The sequence below is a fragment of the Notothenia rossii genome, assembly GCF_949606895.1.
Source record: "Notothenia rossii genome assembly, chromosome: 7".
Lineage (NCBI taxonomy): Eukaryota > Metazoa > Chordata > Actinopteri > Perciformes > Nototheniidae > Notothenia > Notothenia rossii.
Genome location: NC_136905.1, coordinates 55,309,664 through 55,332,086, shown reverse-complemented (window position 1 = coordinate 55,332,086; position 22,423 = coordinate 55,309,664). Strand labels below are relative to the sequence as shown.

Sequence of the window (22,423 nt, the reverse complement as noted above, 5' to 3'; positions counted from 1 at the left end):
CTTGTTTGTGTTGCAATATCAATTCAACTTCAGGAATATCCGTGTGCGCCCAAGATGACCGACAAATCTCTCGCTGGTGCCCATATCTGGGCTCAGGCTGAGGGACCATCAAGTGGCAATGAGGAGACAAACAGCTTGTGCAGGCAGCACTTGTTCATAGTCGACCTTGTTCAAAGCGTTGCATCTTCACTAATGGAGTCAGAAGCATGTCATGCGCTGTTTATCCCTCAGCTCAATTCAAACATTGCTTTAAATAGATCTTGCCAGACACTCTGCATTGGAACCCACTGTCTTATATAACACAACACAAATCTGCTCCAGAGATGATTCACCCATCCAGGATCCTGGCAAACTATGGATAGATGTTTTTGTTTTATTAAAACAATGTCAGATAGATAGACATTAAACACGGCTGAAATATGTCCGTCTGGGTCTAAAATAACCTTTAATGTTAGAATGATGCAGTTAAACAGGGAATAGACCTTCACCTCTCAAGGGATAAGGTGCATGTTGTATACAAATCCAAAACATCCCAATTAAAAAAATTGTTTTAAAATGTTTAATGACCCATTTTCCTAATTTAAATTTGTACCACTTTTGAGCCTTTTATTTGAACATTTACTAATAAAAATGAAAGGATTTTTTTTGTATTCACACACGAAGAAAAGTTTCAAAATCCGGGGGTATTTCTTTTTTGTGCTCCCCCATACAAAATTATAAGATTTATGCCACCCTCATGTCTCTCTGGTGGTCTTAATATACATTTCAGCCAACAGTGATTAGCTTAGCTTAGCATGAGTATTTATTCAGTTTGCTTAATATGCATCAAAGGCTTTAGGAATTCAAAGCCATTGGCCAGACAGTTTCTGGCACATAACTCCCTTAAAAAGTAATCAAACAATTTAGATACAAAAGATACGACAAGTTATCTAGTAAGCTTTAGAGCAGGGGTGGGGAACTTCCGGCCCCCGGGCCGTATACGGCCCGCGAGACAATTTGATACGGCCCTCGAGGTAATTTATAAATACACGCAAAAAAGAAATCTAGACCGCAAAAGAATTAAACAATCGAGAGCCTGTTTTTCCTGGGCAAGATCAGGGTCCTTGAACACAACACAAGCCTAACGTGTCATCACGTGGTATATGTCTCGTCCATGGTCTCGTCTGACAGGGGTGCAGTTCTGTCGGAGAGCACGGCTCCGGCACTTCAGATAAGGAGCATGCCACATGCCGCAGTTTTTGCGTGGCTGTGTCTAATTGTGAGCCCAATGGCGATTTGTCCATCTGTCACACTGATCATACAGTCAATAACTTTGTTGTTATTAGCATCTAGTTAGCTAGCTATGCTAACGAATATAAGAAGCTTTTTCTACAACCATTGAGGTAAAGGCAAATCTTTATATGATCATTATAGTTATAAAAAAATAAGAGAACAAAGTAAATGGGTATAAAATACTTTATGACAGTAAAATAAAGTTGTTATTAATAAACAAGTATACAGTTTGAAAGGGGAGTGATTTGTAAAATATCCATAAAGAAAAATAAATCTCCTTACAGTTCTGTTTCATATGGGTGTTGAGAGATGTATCCATAGATCTCTTAATGTTGCTCTCAAAGTGCACCAGATTGATGATTTTAACTTCAACATTTAAAAAAAAATCTTCCCGGGGGTGCATGCCCCCATACCCCCCTAGAGGAGGTTAGGTCCCCCCCCCCCCCACACACTTTAAATCATGTTCACATGGATAGGAAACTAAATTGCACACATCTTGTGTCCATGTATATCTGTTTTGGTGGTCATGCCACAACCGTGCACGCATACGCGAGTCATGGCAAGATATCTGGATTAAGAGGTTGCTTTTTCTTTGCACAGCATGAAAGGAAGGCCAAATGAATGGGCTGTGATTTTAGTATTTTTAAGCAGCGGTAAATAATTTGTATGGCCCTCGGAGGATGTTGAAAAAATTTAAATGGCCCTTGAGAGGAAAAAGGTTCCCCACCCCTGCTTTAGAGGTTCTGCTAGGGCAATTATGTTACCTTAAAGATTGAACTGATCTGATGTAGTATATGTATCGGCCTTGATACTTACATAATTCACTAATTGGATATCAAACTGACAATCTACATACTGATTGATATTAATATGTAATTAAAGCTGGGAGCAGCGATGAGCGGGTTTTCGACGATCCGTGCATTTTCAAGAGTCCTGATGTCCGTGCAAAATATTTTAAAAATCCCTCCGGAGGAAGGCCCTGAAGACACGATTTCGCAGCAGAAGAATAATAATAATCTGCAGGAAAACAATAGGTTCCTCGCACTACGTGATAGGACACTGTTGGGGTCCCAGCACTCTGGTGCTCGGGCCCTAATAATGAATTAGTGTAACACATCACATGTTGTGATGTGTGTTTCTGTGCTTTTGCCCGTCGTTTTCCCTGGTTGTTAAACTGAGCGTATGGATATCAATCCTGCGAGTCACAGGCTCGCACGTGCTACCTACTGTCATGATTTCTGAACCTTTTTCGGCACTTTGCTGGTCGTTTCCTCTGTTTTGTGTTTGTTCTGCAGGGTCGTCGCTCGCCTTTGCGAGCGATTACAATAGGGTCTTCACCGACCTCTAGACTCAGACCCTAATAATCCTATCAATATCAATAACGATATCAATAACATAGCGATACAATTATCCTATGGATATCAATCATATCAATATTACAATTAATTGGACTATTATATTGTATTTGATTTTATTTACTTGCAATATCTGTTGTATTGTGTTGCACTGTTGGAGGAGCCTGTGACCTAAGGATTTCATTGTCATAACTACACTGGAGCTATGTACATAGGCAACACACTCTCACTCCATAATCGTCCAGGAGCGAAGTTTGGTCAGGGTCCCGTGGCGTGCAGTTGTGACGCTCCTAGGCTCCTTCAGCTTCATAAAGGGACGCAAATAGCTTTCAACTGATTGCAATGTATTCCCATCTGCGGCGGGATTTGACGCTCATGAAAGCACGGCATTCGTTTGTGTCGGCTGCCCTTAAAGGCAATCTGAGCGTCCATTCCCATTGGATAACAGATAATTGTACACCCGGAAGTAAGTATTCCTCTTACTGTCGATTGATTTTACAGTGATATCTGAACTACTCATCGACTAAAAAACACCAGATTATCCTTGTTAATTACACAACATTGATTGGTTTAAATTGTGTGCAATGCTTTTGTATTTTTCCAATTCGATTCGGAGAAACAAATATTTTTTCGGAGTAAAGGATGGCAGAAGACACTACACTACCCAGAATCCCCAGCTATCGTTTAGGACTACACCATGTGCTCTGTTTGACAAACCCCGTGATTAGTTCTCAAGCTCTGTGATTGGTTGACCTCCAACTGCATTCCATATGAAAAAAAACGTTTCGTAAAAGATAAAATCATACTTTATTCAGCAGTGCTTGCTTTACTCTTTGAAAGTCATCAAATGAATGCATTGTAATAAATGGTTCGGCTGCAGTAAATATATTACACATCTGTCGTAGTTCTTTATTTTTTATTTATCTACAGAGATCGGGCTCACAATAGACTGGAAACTATTCTTTTACCGTTCAGTTTGAATTTCACAATAAAGTTAGGGTCATGTTAAGACCATCATTTCTGTGTTGCTGTGGGTTTTTTCCATCGCTTTTGCGTTACAAATATCAAAACAATAACTAAATATATCCGTCGTAAACTAAACCAGAAACAGCATTATATTTTTAATTTAGTTAACACTGTAAACTTGACAGCTTTTTAACCCAAACCACCTACTGGTTAAAGCACGTTATTACACGTTTAGAGTAATGCAATGCAGGTAGATTGTGTTGCTTTTTAATGACTGTTTAAAATGCCTTTTTCTTAATGTCTTTTATTATTATTAACTACTTGTTACTTGTTGCTAGGGACGCTGCTATCGATATTGTGTTTCGCAACATGTTCTCTATCTATGGGACGTCTCTACTGGGAGTTGTAGTTTTAAAATACATTTTCGTATTTCCCATAATAAGAAGTTGCCAGTATACTGTGTACACTCAAATTTAAAACATAATTAATAAATGGGTGAAAATTGCTTGTGCCCATAATGGGCAGCATTAATATATATACCCACATGCAAGCTAAGGTCAGAAGAGCTTTATTTAACAGCTGGTCTTATGTTTGTGACCCCTCCTGTTGTTAATTGATAACATTACATTAATTGATAAGCCTAAAACATGCACTTGTCAAGGTTCAGAGGCACATTTTGCAAATATGGCAGTAGCCATCGATCATCTTAAGATAAGATATACTTTATTGATCCCAAGTTGGAAACATTTGCGTTACATCAGCATGTGTAACAGTTGTAAATATGCAGTGGTGTTTATTTGTAAATCATTTAGTATAATCACACAAATTCTGTGTTTTATATTTAATAATTCTGTGTTCTTTATTTATTGATTGTTCAATACCTGACAAGGCCGGAGATGAAATATCTATATACATTCTATAAGAGTATAATACATATGTTTAATATCAGTTAAAATAAGTACTTCAACATAGTTAACATTACTGGAGGTATGCACAAATATTGATAGATGTCTTGTAATACACTATTGAGGAACCTGTGACCCAAGTTTTTCATTCATTGCATAACTACACCGTTTCAATAAACCTTAGAAAATCTTGAAATCTTGAAAGGGATGTGCAAAATAGTCATTATATACAGTCTTTAATTAACTATTAGTAGGGAATAACGAGTAATGAATATACTTTATAGGGATCCTATTAATATCTAATAATAAAAATAATGAAATTCAATAACATGCTTTAACCACCAGGTGTCCCTTTATATCAGGAGTGGACCTTTATGGTGTAAATACAGCCTATCTACCAATTGGATCAAATATAAAAGTCAGCCGAATTAGTGTTGATCCTGCAAAGAGACGTATCGTGTGAAAAAAAAATGTAAGATGTTGTTTAATTACTGATATATTTATGATCCACGTCACGTTTTCAGTGTTGGCGGCAGTTCCTCATGTTTGTCTAGAAGTCTTCTCATCAGGGCTCTATAAATAGAGAACTACGGCAGATTCGGTCTATTTGTTAATGACGATGTGATATGAGATTTGAGAATGGAATTGCACAGGGGAAAATAACGTATCTTTAGATAAACTAATACGTTTGCGCTGTGGACCAACACTATACATTGACGGGGAAGGGGGTAGTAATAAAGATAACAAAATTAGACAGTTACATAACATAACAGAAATAATATCGATAGCAGCGTCCCTAGCAACCACCTTGGTAACAATGAAAACGTTCTATGGACGCAAGTAATCTTCGTAATAAATAGCAATCTAAAGATCATGTACATCCACTGCACACATAATCTGAAATAACAACTCATATTTCTCGCATCAAATGACATCAAAGCGCATTTTAATGGCCAAACTAACTTTAAAATAGGCATTTTCCACCGAGAATAAAACGAAGTTCGGCCATGTTTTTTTTTTCTGCAGGGAGAAATTTTAAGATCACGTGACATAGACGCCAGCCGTTGGAATGAATGGTGAAAAAAAACGGGGTTTGTCAAACAGAGCACAAGGTGTAGTCCTAAACAATAGCTGGGGATTCTGGGTAGTGTAGTGTCTTCTGCCATCCTTTACTCCGAAAAGATATTTGTTTCTCCGAATCGAAGGAAAAAAAAACAAAAGCATTGCACACAATTTAAACCAATCAATGTTGTGTAATTAACAAGGATAACCTGGTGTTTTTTAGTCAATGAGTAGTGCAGATATCACTGTAAAATCAATCGACAGTAAGGGGAATACTTACTTCCGGGTGTACAATTCTCCGTTATCCAATGGGAATGGACGCTCACATTGCCTTTAAGGGCAGCCGACACAAACGAATGCCGTGCTTCCATGAGCGTCAAATCCCGCCGCAGATGGGAATACATTGCAATCAGTTGAAAGCTATTTGCGTCCCTTTATGAAGCTGAAGGAGCCTAGGAGCGTCACAACTGCACGCCACGGGACGCTGACCAAACTTCGCTCCTGGACGATTATGGAGTGAGAGTGTGTTGACTTATGACAATATGTTGTCTGCCTTCATGATTTCGGAACTTTTTTTGATGCTTTTGCCGGACGTTTTCCCTGTTTTGTGTGTGTTTGGCAGGGTTGTCACTCACTGATTAGTTCTATGCCAAAAGAGCTGTGGTATGGATATACTGTATTGGTATTGTGATATTTTTAAATGCAGGTAGCGGTATTGGATCAGAACTAAAAAAGTGAATTTGTGCAAGTGTAAATGGAACCGAGCCAGGCTAGCTGTTATGCTAAGCTAGGATAACAAGCTGGAGGTTGTCGCTTCGTACAGACATGAGTGGAATTGACAGTGGTATCAAGCTTTCAGCAATCAATAGCTGAAAGCTTGTCCTTAAAACACTTAATCACCAAAATTTGAAAATGAATGTATCCTTTATTATTTAGCCTCTCTTTGTTTGTTGTTCCATTCCACTTGGAGGAATCCAATGTTGACAGCAGTATAATATATCAGGTCAAGTGTGTTACACACCTCAAATAATGGATTCACGTTCAGGGTGCAAATTGTCAAATAAAAGACTGATCCAAATAGGTCAGTGCGTTGAAATGAAATAAGAACCTGCCTTCTGTCCTCCATGATAAATGCCTTCTGATGTGGAGCCAGGCAGATGCTGAGATGCATCAAATAAATAAATAAAAAACTGAAGAAAGAGAAGCGTGAGGCTGGGGCTGTGCAGATTATGCAGACAGTTGACTGTTTCACAACCCTCCCACGGAGACTCTGCTGAACAGAAGCTTCGCTTTGATCACCTCTCCGGATTAACTGTCAGTGTGCGTTAGTGTGTACCCTGTGTGTGTGTGGTGCATTCGTGTTTGTTATTTTAGAGGTGAAGGAGTGTCTGTGTGTCTGGATCAAGCTTACAGCAGCAATCAGGGGAAAGTTAATGAATTCAACTATTACATGAGTTCATTGATGGGGTATCCTTCGCGGATGTTTTTGTGAGAATAAAATAAAAAGAAAGGTTATTTGGAGTATGGATAGCAATAACCCTAAAACTCTTGAATACTAGCAAAATGTCATCTCGTTTAGTCTCTATTAGAGAGATAGATTTGAAAGAGGGAGATAGAGGCAACTGTGGTGCAGTGGTTGAATCAGCGTCCACCAATCAGAGGGTCAGTTCTTTGATCCCTCTGCAGTCAACATTTCATTACATTACATTGCATTTAGCTGACGCTTTTATCCAAAGCAACTTACAATAAGTGCATTCGACCAGGAAGATACAACCTTGAAGAAAACAGAATCATATAAGTACATCAGGTTTCATAGAGCCAAACATTTCAAGTGCTACTCAACTGGCTATAGTAACAAGTCCTCCAACTCATACGACCAAATATGCCAATTGTTCATGCCCAATTATTCCGACCAAATATGTCGTTTGTTCAAGTGCTTAATGTCCTATAATTACTATTTTAAAGTGTTCGCCCTCTAGTGCTCCCGTTGAACGCAAACGTTACAGATGGTCTTTTATTAACAAATAACCCTCTCTGTAAAATTCTAAATTTTAGGATAGTTTGGCCATTAAAACGCTTTTTGATTAGATTTCTAGCGAGAAGCATATATTGTACTTTTAGAATCCACGTCCAGTCGATATGTAGGATCTATAGTTTGATAGATATTACGAAGATGATTTGAGGTATGCGGCAGCCTCCGTTTAAAGTTACGGGTTGAAAACAGTATTTCCGGTCTCAACGTTTTCATAATAAAACCAATGATCAATTGATTTAACAGTGATATCTGCACAGGGTTGGGTTGTAACGGAATACATGTAATGGCGTTATGTAATCAGAATACACAAATCAAGCAACATTATTCAGCTTGCGTTACATTTGAAAAACGAGTAATCTGATTGCAGTTACTTTCGTAAACCTGAAGTGAATACATTTTGGATTACTTATTGGAATTATTGGTGAAAAGATTTCCCCACAACATTTAATATTCATTACTAAAGGTACAACCGAATCGTCACAGCGCACAAAACCTATTACCGCCGCAGATGGACCAAAAAAGGGAGCGTTTGAAAAAAAAAAGGGGCGGGTCCGCTCGGCGAAACGATAACAACGATACATGGAGGAACAGAATTGTGCGTTTAAATCGTGTGTGTGTATGTGTGTGTGTGTGTGTGTGTGTGTGTGTGTGTGTGTGTGTGTGTGTGTGTGTGTGTGTGTGTGTGTGTGTGTGTGTGTGTGTGTGTGTGTGTGTGTGTGTGTAGAGGTGTGTGTGGTTAAAACACATCAGCCTGCGGTCGCTCTTAGCCTTTCTAATGATTCTGAAGGTAAACACAGTGAAGGCGGTCCGTGAAAGGCGGTGCGTGAAAGGCACTGCGCGCTCCTCTTCTCAGAGGCTGAGTTAACCCTCCCGCTGCCTCCTGGTGCTGCAGAGATTTCATGAAGGTTTTCCTTCTATAAAACAGCTGTGGGCAGCAGATACAGACATGAATACATAGATCAAGGCAGACTGGTGCACACACTCTCCTGTTTTGCCAATCTGGTGGATAAACAAATATAGCTCTAAACCCCTTGCCGAAATGTCCTTAAAATGAAGTACGAGTTCGACATTTTAATTAATGTCCTGCCAACACTGGCAAGACAGAATGCGAAACGCCCGTTCTAAGCCGTGTCCCTCACTCCTCACATCTTAAGCTGCATCCCCAAAAAGTGTATTATGTTGTTACATCGTTTCAGATGTTATGTTTCAGTTGTGCTCTTGATGAGCCATTAAAACGGTAAAAACACGTTTCCTTTTGCTTTTTATGTCTCCTGTACACCAAAACATACCCATATGTGATGGAAAAAGAAAGTAATCCAAAAGTAATCTAAAAGTAATCTGAATACTTTTGACAAACTGTAAGAAATGCGGCCAAAACTGAATACGTGACGTGGATCATAAATATATTAACAATTAAACAACATCTTCCATTTCTTTTCACACAATACGTCTCCTTGCAATATCAACACTAATTCGGCTGACTTTTATATTTGATCCAATTGGTATATAGCAGGGCTATTCAATTGGCGGCCCGCGGGCCAAATCCAGCCCCCGGGTGATATTTACTGGCCCTTTGTGGATAATGTTAAAAAGTTAAAAAAAATAATTAAAGTTTAATAAAAAAAAAAGATCATTTAACATTTTTCTTTTTTTGGGCCAGAGTGCCTTTATTCCTGAGAGGGTGTTACATTGAGAGATAGAGGGGAAGACATTGCCTGAAAACTTTGGCGGGCTCGGGTTTCGAACCCACCTACTAGCAACTCCTTTCATTTATTGCGTCTCTGCGCGCGTCCTCGCGGCTCGCGCTGCCCTTCACTACAAGCTCGCGCACCTTCGACAGTTTCGCGCCAATGGTACGATTAATCAAACCTGGTCAGCATAGTTGGATATCAAAATGTCTCTTTCTACGTTAAAAAAACGAAAGGTTGACACCGAAAACCGGCAATTCAACAACGAGTGGAAAGAGAAGTACTTGTGTGTAAATGTCAGTGGGAGGCCCGTGTGTTTAATCAGCAATGAGTGTTTATCGGTGTGTAAAGAGTACAACTTGAGAAGGCATTTTAAGACAGCTCACGCCAACTTTGACGCCACTTTTCCAGCGGGCTCTGATGCTCGCCGCCAGAAGATTTTGGGGCTAACTTCGTGCTATGAACAAAGACGTAGCTCCCTGTTTCGGGCTTGCACTGACCAAGAGAGAGCTACCGCAGCGTACCTACGAGTGGCCTGGATATTAGGCAAAAAGAAAAGGCCTTTTACGGACGCAGAGACAGTCAAAGAGTGTAGGTTTTCATCAATTGAGGAAGTGGTTGCAGATGAGAAAATCAGAAAAAGCGTTAAAACTGAGTGGTGAGTTAAAAAACACAATGGACTCTGTCATGGCGATTATTACCTTTATTCGTTGTAACTCCAGTTCACAGCACCGCCTTTTCCGCCAGATGTTGCCAGACATGTCAGCTCAATATAATGATTTGCTCATGCACAGTGACATGAGATGGCTAAGCAAAGGAAACGTCTTGAAACGATTTTGTGAACTTAAGGAGGAGGTCATGGCGTTTCTCCGCAATTCAAAACATAAAAAAGCCAATGCCTTTCTGTGTCTGATAGAGAATGATGAGTTTTACGCTGCTGTTTGCTTTTTGAGCGACATTTTCCAACATCTGAACCAACTCAATTTGGAGCTGCAGGGCAGAGATAAAATGGTTACACAACTTGTGGAGAGACTCCATGCGTTTACAAAAAAGCTCACACTTTTTTTTGCGGATTTATTTTCCAACACTGCGCACTGCAGGTTCACAAATCACAGAGGTGATGACTGGATTTATGGACGCATTGAAAACCAACTTTGCCGCGAGGTTTGAACATTTCAGTCTCCCTACTGAAGTGATGAGATTTTTGAAGGACCCTTTCTCTGTGGATGTAGATGGGGAGTTTGCACTGAAAGCAAAGGAGCTGATTGTGACATTAAATGAGGCGTCTTTACAACTCGAACTCATTGACATTCAGTCATCAGATGACCTGCGACAGTCATTTCAGCTGGCAGGTTCTGAAAAGTTCTGGACTCATGAAGTCAGCCACGAGAAATTCCCACATTCAAGGGGTCTTGCACTTTTTGTCCTCACAATGTTTGGCTCGACTTACACGTGCGAATCGGCATTCTCACACATGAATGCCATAAAAACTAATAATCGAGCATCCCTCACTGACCAGCATCTACATCACTGTATGCGTATTGCCATGACAACGTATACTCCCGACTTCCCTGCTCTTGCTAAATCGAAAAAATGCCATTTCTCTCATTAGATGGCACATATCTGCCAAGTTGGTTGCATACTGTATGTCAGTTATCACTATGTTAATCAAAAAAGGTTTGAGTTTTAAAAGGCTGTGTGTTGTGGTTTGGTAATTAATACAAGTCTTTTGATAATTGTTTTTTGCTTTTAATCAAGCAATTGATGTGGTATGGCTCACTTGTCTTTATTGTTATTATACCATAATATGCACTGTTGTTTGTGTATGGCCCTAAATTGCTGTTTTGTGTGAATGATTAGATCATTCAATCTAATGATGTTGATGGTTATATTAGCTTCACATGTACTGAGTTCTGAACTTGCCATTTATAAAGGCCTTGGGGCTATGTTTGATTTAATTAAACAAAATATATGCACTCCACTATGCTGTTGTAGTCATTTCATTTCATTTCAAACCTTTATTTATGCAGGTGAATCCCATTGAGATCATTGATCTCTTTTTCAAGGGTGACTTGCTGTAGTATTTACTGTATCTGAAGCTCTTAATATGATTGCTCATATTTCAAGCCATTTTTTTCCCGGTCCCTCGCTTTGGATCATTTTCATCAACCGGCCCCCATTCCAAACTAATTGAATAGCCCTGGTATATAGGTTAAATTTACACCATAACGGTGAACACAGGGACGTGCACAGACATTTGGAGGGGCTATTGCTCTAAACTGGAAAAAGGGCCTCCCCCCGAAAAAAAACATAACACCTTTTGAAAATTGTAACTTGTCTTTAATGTGAAAGATTTTTACATCAACTAAATTGAACAGTAATTCACATCTCATAACAAAATAAGCTAAGGTGACTACTTGCATTCGGTGACTTGATTTTAAAAATGTTTTGCGGTCCATATCTCATTAAAATATATAATGTTAGTAACTATTAAAAATAAAATGGGGACAATTCTGTTCTAATGTAGTTTGACCATTGTAACTGCTGTGCAGGACATACTGATAAAATAGGGCCTCTAACTAATTAGGCTACCTTAAATAAACTCACTAATTAATGAAACCAGTTCAATTCACATTATTCTTATTCTTATCATTCTTTATGAGCGCAGTGACGGTAAGGTATGTAATTACTTATTTATTTAATATTCCATAACTTAATAACAGAGATGGTCAAACTAAAGTGGTAGAGACATGGCAGAAATCCTACAATGAAGCGGGACATTGAACTGTTCACCCGTGAGAGGGCGATCAAGAAAAGAGAGCGAGCGGCCCCGTTGAGGGAGTTTACAGATGAAAAGACACACAATAACAACAAGTAGGCTATATTTAGGTATCAAGAGGAAGTAAAGTCCCCTGGTTTGTCCCTTATACCCTAACTGCAATGAGAGAACTCAAAATTAAGTTTCCAAAATCCGACACTGAGGTGGTCTTAACGCACCAGCAGATGACAGCGCTGACAAAGTGTGTTTCCCGCAGCGAGACACTACAATACTAATTGTGGGCTTATCATGTTGATTCGGCCACAAAAGAAACAATATAAACAAACTCTCGCTCTCTCTAGAGGGGCAGGTCAGCCTAAAAATGCCAAACGGGCCGTTGCCCGGGCCATATTAGCCCGTACCTGTGCACGTCCCTGGGTGCACAGCTGATAGAAAGGTATTTTTTTTGGAGTTTCTAAAGATATTATTTACTACCTTTCCAACTCCTCATGCAGTTGACTGCTACAGGTCTATAGGTTCATGGTACAATGCATAAGCTTCAAATCGAGAGACTGAAACTGTATTTTCCTTTACCGTTCTGTTTTAATTTCACAATAAAGTTAATAGTCATATTATGTTTGATATTATTATGTTTTATTAACTACACGACTGGTTTTTTAACCCGCACCGCCTAGTGGTTAAAGCACGTTATTGAATTTTGTTGTTGAATAAGTTTTATTTGATGAAAACATTTAAATATTAAGAGTAGCCTACATACAAAATAGAAGTGGAGTAAAAATACCAGGTTAACCTCTGAATTGTAGTGGAGTAGAACAAAGTAGTATGCTGCTGTAACAAAAACATTTCCCAACTTGGGGTCAATAAAGTATATCTTATCTTATCTTAAGATGATCGATGGCTACTGCCATATTTGCAAAATGTGCCTCTGAACCTTGACAAGTGCATGTTTCAGGCTTATCAATTAACAACAAGAAAGTTTCTAGTTTCCCACAAAAACTGAAGGTCAGTGATTATTTTATTTCAGATTCAGATGGTATGTCTAATGCTTTCAATGCTCACTTCAAAAAGGCTGGTCACATTTTTGATGAGCAAAGTCATGACTCTCTAAATCAGGGGTTGCCAACACGTCGATCGCGAGCTACCAGTAGCTCGCGGAGGTTTTCCGAGTAGCTCACCAGAGGGCGCTAAAGTGCAGTTGACATGTTGAGACATATTTATTTATGTAGTATATTTTGAGAGTAAGAAAGATAGAGAAAAAGAGATGTAAGATGCAGTCATGACAACTGAGGAAGGTCCGTCAAAGAAGAAATCTAAAATATACTACTTTCATGACGAGTGGGAACATGAATTTTTATTTACGAGCATCAAAGACAAGTGTGTGTGTTTAATTTGTGGCTCGAGTGTTGCGGTGGGGAAGAAGGGAAATGTCGAGCGGCACTTCACAAAACTTCACGAAAACTTTTCAAAGGAGTATCCCGCCGGCAGTTGCCTTCGCGTTGAGAAGGTACAACAATTAAAAGCTACGCTACAAAGGCAGCAGTCATTGTTCACGAAGCCTGCCAAGAAAGCTAGCCTAGCTACAGAAGCATCGTTCCGAGTCGCTCAGTATTTGGCAAAGAACAAAAAAGCTTTCACTGATGGCGGTGTTCTTAAGGGAGCGATGTCTGTTATGGCAGAGACTTTGTTCAGAGACCACAAGAGCAAGTCGGAGATAATGTCTGCCATTGACGATGTGCAACTGGGAAACAACACTGTGGCGAGGAGAGTGTCGGCGCTGTCAGTGGATGCCATGGGACAGTTGGAGCGGGACATGGTCAGGTGCAAGTGGTTCTCCATACAGTGCGACGAGTCGGTGGATGCGAGCGACACAGCTCAGCTGTCTGTGTTCATCCGGATGGTGTTTGAGGATTTTACGGCGAAAGAGGAATTTCTGACACTGCTTCCACTCAAAACAACAACAAGAGGTGTGGACGTGTATAATTCTATTAAGAATTATTTCATAAATAAAGGCGTGCAAATGGAGAAGCTTGTATCCATAACAACTGATGGAGCCCCGGCTATGAGAGGTCGCCACAACGGTTTTATCGCAAATTGTAAGTCAGATCCATATTTCCCACGTTTCCTGAGTTACCATTGCATCATTCACCAAGAAGCACTTTGTGCCAAAGTTATGGACTTCAATCACGTCATGAAACCTGTGATACAAATAATAAACTCTATCCGAGCGAAGGCAAAGCAACACAGGAGCTTCAAAGTTTTTCTTGAGGAACTGTCAGCTGAATATGGAGATCTCCTTCTCCATGCTGAGGTGAGGTGGTTGAGTAGAGGGAAAATCCTACAGCGCTTCCTCTCCTTGCTGAATGAGGTAAAGCTCTTCATGGAAGAGAGGGGGGAGGACACCTCCATCTTATCTGATGCTGGTTGGGTACTTGACCTGGCCTTTTTGACTGATCTGACAGGAAAATTAAACCAGCTTAACCTCCAGCTACAAGGCAATGGCAAAACAGTATGTGACATGATTAGTGCTGTAAAGGCCTTTAAAGCAAATCTGTTTCTATATCTCCAGCAAGTAAAGGGAAATAAATTGCATCATTTCCCCTCTGTTCAAAAAGTACTTCAGGAGAATAAAGCTGCTGCTGGCTTTCTTGACTTATCAAAGTACTGTGACTGCTTAACTAAGCTTGGGCAGGAATTTGAGGACAGGTTTCTTGACTTTAAACAGCTTGAGCCCTGTGCAAGTTTCCTTGCTAACCCATTCAACATCGTGGATGTTACTGACATGTCTGAGCAACTGGCCAGCCTTTTCAGTCTCAGTGCTTCAGAGTTGGAGCTGGAGATAATCAATCTCCAGAATGACATTCAGCTGAAAGCACATCAGATGGACAAAGATTTCTGGAAGCTATTGGACCCAGAGAAATTCAAAAACATTCAAACTGCTGCACTGAAACTGTCCTGCTTATTTGGGTCAACATATCGCTGTGAATCAGCATTCTCTGATATGAACTTTATCAAATCCAAATTCAGGACAAGACTTACTGATGAACACCTCAATGACTCAATCAGAGTGAATTTGTCAGGATACACACCCCAGTACAGTGCTCTGGTGGATGCTATGCAGTGCCAGGTGTCACATTAGCTGAGTCAGGAGAAAGACAACAATGCAGTGACAGACTGAATGTTTGAAGACATATGTTTGCTTGATGCAAGTTGAGAAAAGCACAAGCCATATTCCCCTTTTACATGTGAAACAAATTTGTGAAATGCTTGAAATCATTTAAATTATAGAGCTAGAAATGTTATTATTACAATTAGGAACTTTGCACTCTTATCTGTAAAACTGTTTACTGTAGTTATTGATGTTAAAGCAGAACTCAGTATTGCATGGTGATTATTTGTCTTTTTTTCTCTTCATGAGAAAGTCAAGTTTATTCATGTTAATGTTAATGTTTCTGCTCTTGAGTCACGAATGTGATATGTGCACTGAAATCTATATAAAATAACATGAGTAGCTCTTGGCCACTTTCTTTTTTCAAAAGTAGCTCCCGGTTAGAAAAAGGTTGGAGACCCCTGCTCTAAATGGTCGTACTCACAGCCCTAGTCAAGAGATGAGCTCCCCTGTTTTTGATTTTGCTTCTTTCTCGGTCTCTGAAGTCTTACAGGGTTTGCACTCAATTGATCCTAAAAAGTCTGCCGGGCCTGACGGCCTCGACCCATTCTTTTTAAAAATTGCAGCTCAGATTATAGCACAACCAGTAACTGATATTTTTAATCTCTCCCTGTCCACTCACACACTGCCAGCTCTGTGGAAGCAAGCTCTGGTATCGCCCCTCTTGAAAGCTGGTGATCCCACTGAGTTAAATAATTATCGTCCTATCTCAAATCTTTCTGTGTTATCAAAGATTCTTGAGTCCCTAGTTTCTACTCAGCTAAAACTTTTTTTAAATTCACACAACATCCTTAACCCTATGCAATCTGGATTCAGATCAAAGCACAGTACTGTGACTGCCAGTCTGAAAGTCTTAGATGATATCAAGGCTGCTTTGGATAACAAATCTGTTTGTGTTGCATTGTTTATTGACCTAGCCAAAGCATTTGATACTGTAGATCACCACATTATGTCTAATGTTATGTTGGTGTCTCGTTTCGGTCATAATGCCATTTGTTGGTTTCAGAGTTATCTAACCGACCGTACTCAATGCGTCAGGTTGGGTAGCACTGTCTCTGACCCTGTCACCTTGGAGAAGGGCGTTCCACAGGGCTCTATTTTGGGGCCTTTGCTCTTTTTATTATATGTAAACAATATTTGTAATCAGATGCAATTTTCTACCTATCATATGTATGCTGATGACACTATTGTATATTCATGTGCTCCTTCTCTGGACATGGCCGTTTCCAATTTAAAATCTGATTTTATCACGCTGCAGCATGCACTTCTTGATTCCAAACTGCTTTTGAACAGTAAGAAAACCAAAGCAATGCTTTTTGGTCCCAAGTCAGCGTCCTCTTGCCTCTCCATTGACACCCTTGATGGCGTCTCTGTGGAGTTTGTTGATATCTACAAATATCTTGGCTTTTGGTTGGACAGTAATCTGAACTTCAAACACCATATCGAAGTTCTAACAAAGAAATTGAAATTCAGTCTTGGCTTCCTTTACAGACTTAAATGTTGTTTTTCAACTTCATCCCGTAAAAGGTTGGTCTCTGGCTTATTCCTGTCCCAGCTGGACTACGGTGACACCATTTATAGATTTGCCTTTCCCACTGTCTTGGCCAAACTTGACCCACTCTACCATGCTGCACTGCGTTATATATCAAATGCACCCTATAGGACTCATCATTGCACACTGTATAGCCTAACTGGATGGTCCTCACTCACTATGCGTAGGATGCAGCATTGGTTTTTATTAATGTATAAAGCCATTTTAGGAAATCTTCCACTCTACATATGTGCCAGATTTGCTCCAGTTTGTGACTTTTACAACCTCAGATCCAGTGCCTTGATACGGTTCCAGGTTCCTGCTGTGCGGACTGAGGCTGGAAAAAGGAGTCTCTTTTATTATGGTCCTTGGTCTTGGAATGACCTTCAATCACGCCTCAAACTGACGGCACTTGTTTCTATAGCCTGTTTTAAATTGAAGTTGTCAGAAGTCCTTACCACCAGCTGCTCTTGCAGTAATAAGTAGTGCCTTTCTTACTGTCCTAATGTGCACAATGTAGTAACTGCTTTTTTTCGTCTTTTGTTTTCTTAGTTATGTTCTCTGTATTTTATATGTTTGTGTTATGTGTTATGTGTAACGTTGCTGCCTTCTTGGCCAGGTCAGCATTGTAAATGAGATTTTATCTCAATGCTTTTTATCTGTTTAAATAAAGGTTAAATAAAAAATAAAAAATAAAAACAACAGGAGGGGTCACACACATAAGACCAGCTGTTAAATAAAGCTCTTCTGACCTTAGCTGTCATGTGGGTATATTAATTCACCCATTTATTAATTATATGTTTTACATTTGATAACACCACAGTGTTTCATATCCCCTAAACCTCCAGGGTGTACACAGTTTAATACTGGCAACTTCTAATTGTGGGAAATACTAAAACGTGTTTTAAAGAGACGTGCCATATAATGTTGCGAAACACACAATAGCCAGCATGTGTAGTTCTGGGGGGGGGGGCTGGACCCTTCCAATTCCAGTTTTGGAAAGTCTGCCGTGGTTCCATTCCATTTCAAAGAGCTGTTGACGCTCAGCGTAACCTTGTCGCACTGCCACTCCAACATCCAATCACAGGGCTTGATGACTAATCACAGGTTTTGTAAAGCAAGGTGGATGTTGTAGTCCCAAACAATAGCTGGGGATTCTGGGTAGTGTAGTGTCTTCGGAAACTGTAGCGCCTAAACTCCTAAAAAACTATTTGTTTCTCTGAATCAAAGGTTCAAAACACAAAAGCATTGTACACAATTTAAACCAATCAATATTGTGTAATTAACAAGGATAAACTTATGTTTTTTAGTGGATGAGTAATGCAGATATCACCGTGTAATCGTTTCACAGTGAGGGGAATATTTCCGGTTTTATTATGAAAGCTTAGAGACCGGAAAAACTGTTTTCACCCACGCTAACTTTATATGGAAGCTGCGTACACGTTATCCTGACGAGACCTCAGATCATCTTCGTAAATATCTATCAAACTATAGATCCTACACCTCCACTGGACGTGGATTCTAAAAGTACAATATACACTTCTCGCTAGAAATCTAATCAAAAAGCATTTTAATGGCCAAACTATTCTACAATTTAGGATTTTCCAGAGAGGGTTATTTGTGAATAAACGAATAAACGGGAGCATGTTGTTTCTTACACGACCACTAGAGGTGCTACACTTTAAAACGTGGCTATGGGTCGTAATCTAAACTGCTTAAACAATCGACCTATTTGGTCGTTTTTTGAAGGAGGACAGGCTGGGCTATAGATAAGCCAGTCCTTTATTAGTTTATAAGTGCTCTTTTAGCAGTACTTTGTTAGTAATTTTATCGCTCAAAGTGGAGTCGAAAGAGATGAGTTTTCAGTCTGCGCCGGAAGATGTGTAAGCTTTCTGCTGTCTATGAGAGGATCTCAAGTCATTCGGAGAAATCTACTGGATTCAGGTCTGTTCTGCCGCCCGCAGTGGGCATCCCCTGCAAAGGTTCGGATGTGATACTCAAACAATTACCGGTTGCCTTGTCACAAACAATCTGCTCGACAAAATATGTTTGTCTTTTTTGTTTCCCTGCGATGATGGTTCTTCAGGACTGCTTGTTAAGCTCAAATCACACTTTCACAGACTTTGCTGGTGTTTTCTAAATTAGATGACAATGTATGTGTGTCGTTTAAAAGGAAAAGATGTCTGGTTTTCTTGTTATTATTGCTATCAGGAAATGTGCAACCAAACCCTGGTCCGCCCAGTAGTAGTAGTCAGATCGCTACTCCTGCTGATTTTAAAGCTAGGTCTGGGTTGGGTTTCATCCACTTGAATGTGCGCAGTCTGTTAGGTAAAATAGACTTTGTCCGCATTTGGGCAAGCTCAACTGACGCTGACGTCATTGTTTTATCAGAAACATGGCTAAACAAATCAATTTTGGCCTCTGACATTGCCTTAAATGGTTATAATGTGTATCGTACCGACCGGCCTAATAAAGGTGGTGGCGTTGCTATTTATGTTAAAAATAAGTTCAGTGTAACCACTGTAGTTTCCAAATCTATCATTAAGCAATTTGAATTTTTAGCCATAAATATAGAAGTGGCAAAGGGTCAACAGGTCATGGTAGTGAGTTGTTACAGACCCCCCTCAGCTGTCAAAGACTCCTTGTCTTCACTAGCAAAACTTTTATCGCAACTAGACTACAAGGAAATAGTGCTACTTGGAGATTTTAACTGGGACTGGTTAACTGCAGTGTCAGAGGAATTTAAAAACCTTTGTATCTCTTTAAATGTTACTCAGATTGTTGACAGTCCTACTCGTCCTAACACTAAGTCCCCTAATAAATCCTCCCTAATTGATCTCATTTTAACTAATGTTCCCTATAAATACTCATCTGTGAGAGTATTTGCAAATGATTTGAGTGATCACTGTGTTGTTGCCACAATTAGGGACACTAAGGTCCAAAAGGTTAAACCTCGCATTATCATTAAGAGAGACAAAAAACATTTTGTGGAGCAAGGTTTTGTTCATGATCTGTTTGGGTTTGATTGGGGAAAAATCGATTTGTGTGCAGATGTAGAAACTGCATGGTCTTATTTTTATCTTGGTTTTATGGAGATCATTGATAGACATGCACCCCTGCGTAAATTTAGAGTAAAGGGACGAGACAATCCTTGGTTTTCTGCTGAACTGTCCAGTCTCCTGCATGAGAGAAACGAGGCCTGGGCAAAGGCTAGGAAATCAGGCTCAGAGGTAGAATGGCTGCGTTTTAGGCAGCTAAGAAATAGCTTCACTTCACATATCAAAAGTGCTAAATAAAAGTACTATCTGTCAGTAACCACAAAGAATCTGAATAATACTAGAAAATGTTGGAAAGCCATTAAATCGTTATCCACCGGTGATATCCGTACCTCCGTGCATTACCACAGCATCTGGCTCCATATCGGACAGGGCTACTATGCTAAATTGCTTTAATGAGCATTTTGTGTCCTGTGGCTCTGTTTGATTCTGTCACTAACTCTGCTTCTGTGAACACCACAGTCTGTGACTCTGAAAAACGTGTTTTGGAAAACCCTTTTAGTTTTACTCCTTTTACTGTTGATGTTGTTCGTGAATCTTTAACCAAGTTAGATCCTAAGAAACCGGCTGGCCCGGACAACTTAGAACCTTTCTTTTTAAAGATAGCTGCAGATTTTATTGCTCCACCTCTCACTACTCTTTTTAACCTCTCCCTCAACACAATTCCAAACTTGTGGAAGTCAGCGTATGTCCTGCCTTTACCAAAAGGAGGGGAGGCCCCCTTATTAAATAATTATAGGCCAATCTCTAAGTTGTCAGTTCTGGCGAAGGTGCTCGAACGCCTAGTGAGTGAACAGGTAAAGGAGTTTTTATGTAAAAATGACATCCTGTCTAAATATCAGTCAGGCTTCAGAAAGCAACATAGCACCATCACTGCCACAATGAAAGTGGTGATTAATGTGGCGAGTATTTTAGATAATAAGCAGAGTTGTGCAGCTCTATTTATTGACCTGTCCAAAGCGTTTGACACCGTTGATCATCGCATCTTAAAGCAGAGGCTAGCCAGTATAGGCATGTCCAGTCATGCAGTGGGGTGGTTTGTGAACTACCTCTCTGAAAGGTCTCAATGTGTTCATTTTGATGGGCTGTCTTCTGAGTGGTTGAACATTGCAAATGGTGTTCCCCAAGATTCTGTTTTAGGTCCACTTTTATTCTCCATCTACATCAACAGTTTAGGTGAAAATGTCGATGAAGCTACTTTACATTTTTATGCGGATGATACCGTGATATACTGTGCAGGTCCCTCCATTAAGGAGGCTGGTGTTAAATTCTGGCTGTTTTTAACATTATTCAGACTCAGCTCTCTGAACTAAAGCTTCTTTTAAATGTTGATAAAACCAAGGTAATGCTCTTTTCTAAAGCTATAAAGACACCAGAGCCTGTTTTAGATATTGTAACTACGCAAGGAATAAAACTTGAAGTGATTACCTGTTACAAATACCTTGGTATCTGGCTTGATGATTGTCTCACTTTTAAACTTCATGTCAATAACCTGCTTAAAAAGCTGAGGGAAAGGCTAGGTTTCTTCTACTGGAACAAGTCCTGTTTCTCGCTTGAGGCCAGGAAAAGGCTAGTCACTGTGACCTTTTTACCTGTGCTGGACTATGGTGATCTGATGTATATGAATGCACCTGCCAATTGCCTGGTCAAGTTAGATGCTGCGTATCACAGTGCTCTAAGATTTGTGACAAATTGTAAAGCATTAACACATCACTGTACCCTGTATGCAAGGGCTGGTTTGCTTTCATTAACTGTACGGAGGCTCAGTCACTGGTACATTTTTTTATACAAAGCCATGTTAGGGAAACTTCCATCTTATATCTGCTCCCTGATCTCACGGAAAATTGTAAGTGGCTACTGCCTGAGATCAAATGCTGTGGTTTTATTAAATGTGCCAACTGCTAGGACTGTCTTAGGGAAGACAGCTTTTAGATGCGCAGCTCCTCTGTCTTGGAATAGTCTGCAAAAGGAATGAAAGCTGAGCAATCTGGTGCCACTAAATATTTGTAAGGCTCGGTTGGATGCTACTCAATCGGAAACTATTGGTACCTGTTTCTGTGGATAATTATGTAAATTATGCTGTGCTGATGTCCTTGTTGTTCTGTCTGTGTTTCTATGTTTCATGTGGAACTACTTGAGCAGGTCTCCCTTGAAAAAGAGATCAATGATCTCAATGGGATTCATCTGATTAAATAAAGGCTTGAAATGTCCTGATTTCAATGGGGAGCTCATTCCACCATTTTGGAGCCAGGATAGCAAACCCACGTGTTTTTGCTGATGGGAACTTGGGTCCCCCTCACAGCGAGGGTGCAGCGAGCTGTTTGGCTGATGCAGAGCAAAGTGCACGCACTTTGGTGTACAGTTTAACCATGTCCTGGATGAAGGAAGGGCCAGATCCATTCGCAGCATGGTACGCAAGTACCATTGTCTTGAAGTGGATTCTAGCAGTTACCGGAAGCCAGTGAAGTGAGCGGAGGAGCGAAGTGGTGTGGGAGAATTTAGGAAGGTTGAAGACCAGACGAGCCGCTGCACTCTGGATGAGCTGCAGAGGTCGGATGGCACATGCAGGTAGACCAACATTTTTACAGTAGGCCTGCCTATGGTTGTG

General features: G+C 40.1%; 1 protein-coding gene across 1 annotated transcript in view; it reads right to left on the bottom strand.

Annotated features, from left to right (window-relative positions):
• The window catches only part of syt14a (synaptotagmin XIVa), a 182,403-nt gene that overhangs the window by 35,283 nt on the left and 124,697 nt on the right, over positions 1-22,423 (bottom strand). The window lies entirely within an intron of this gene.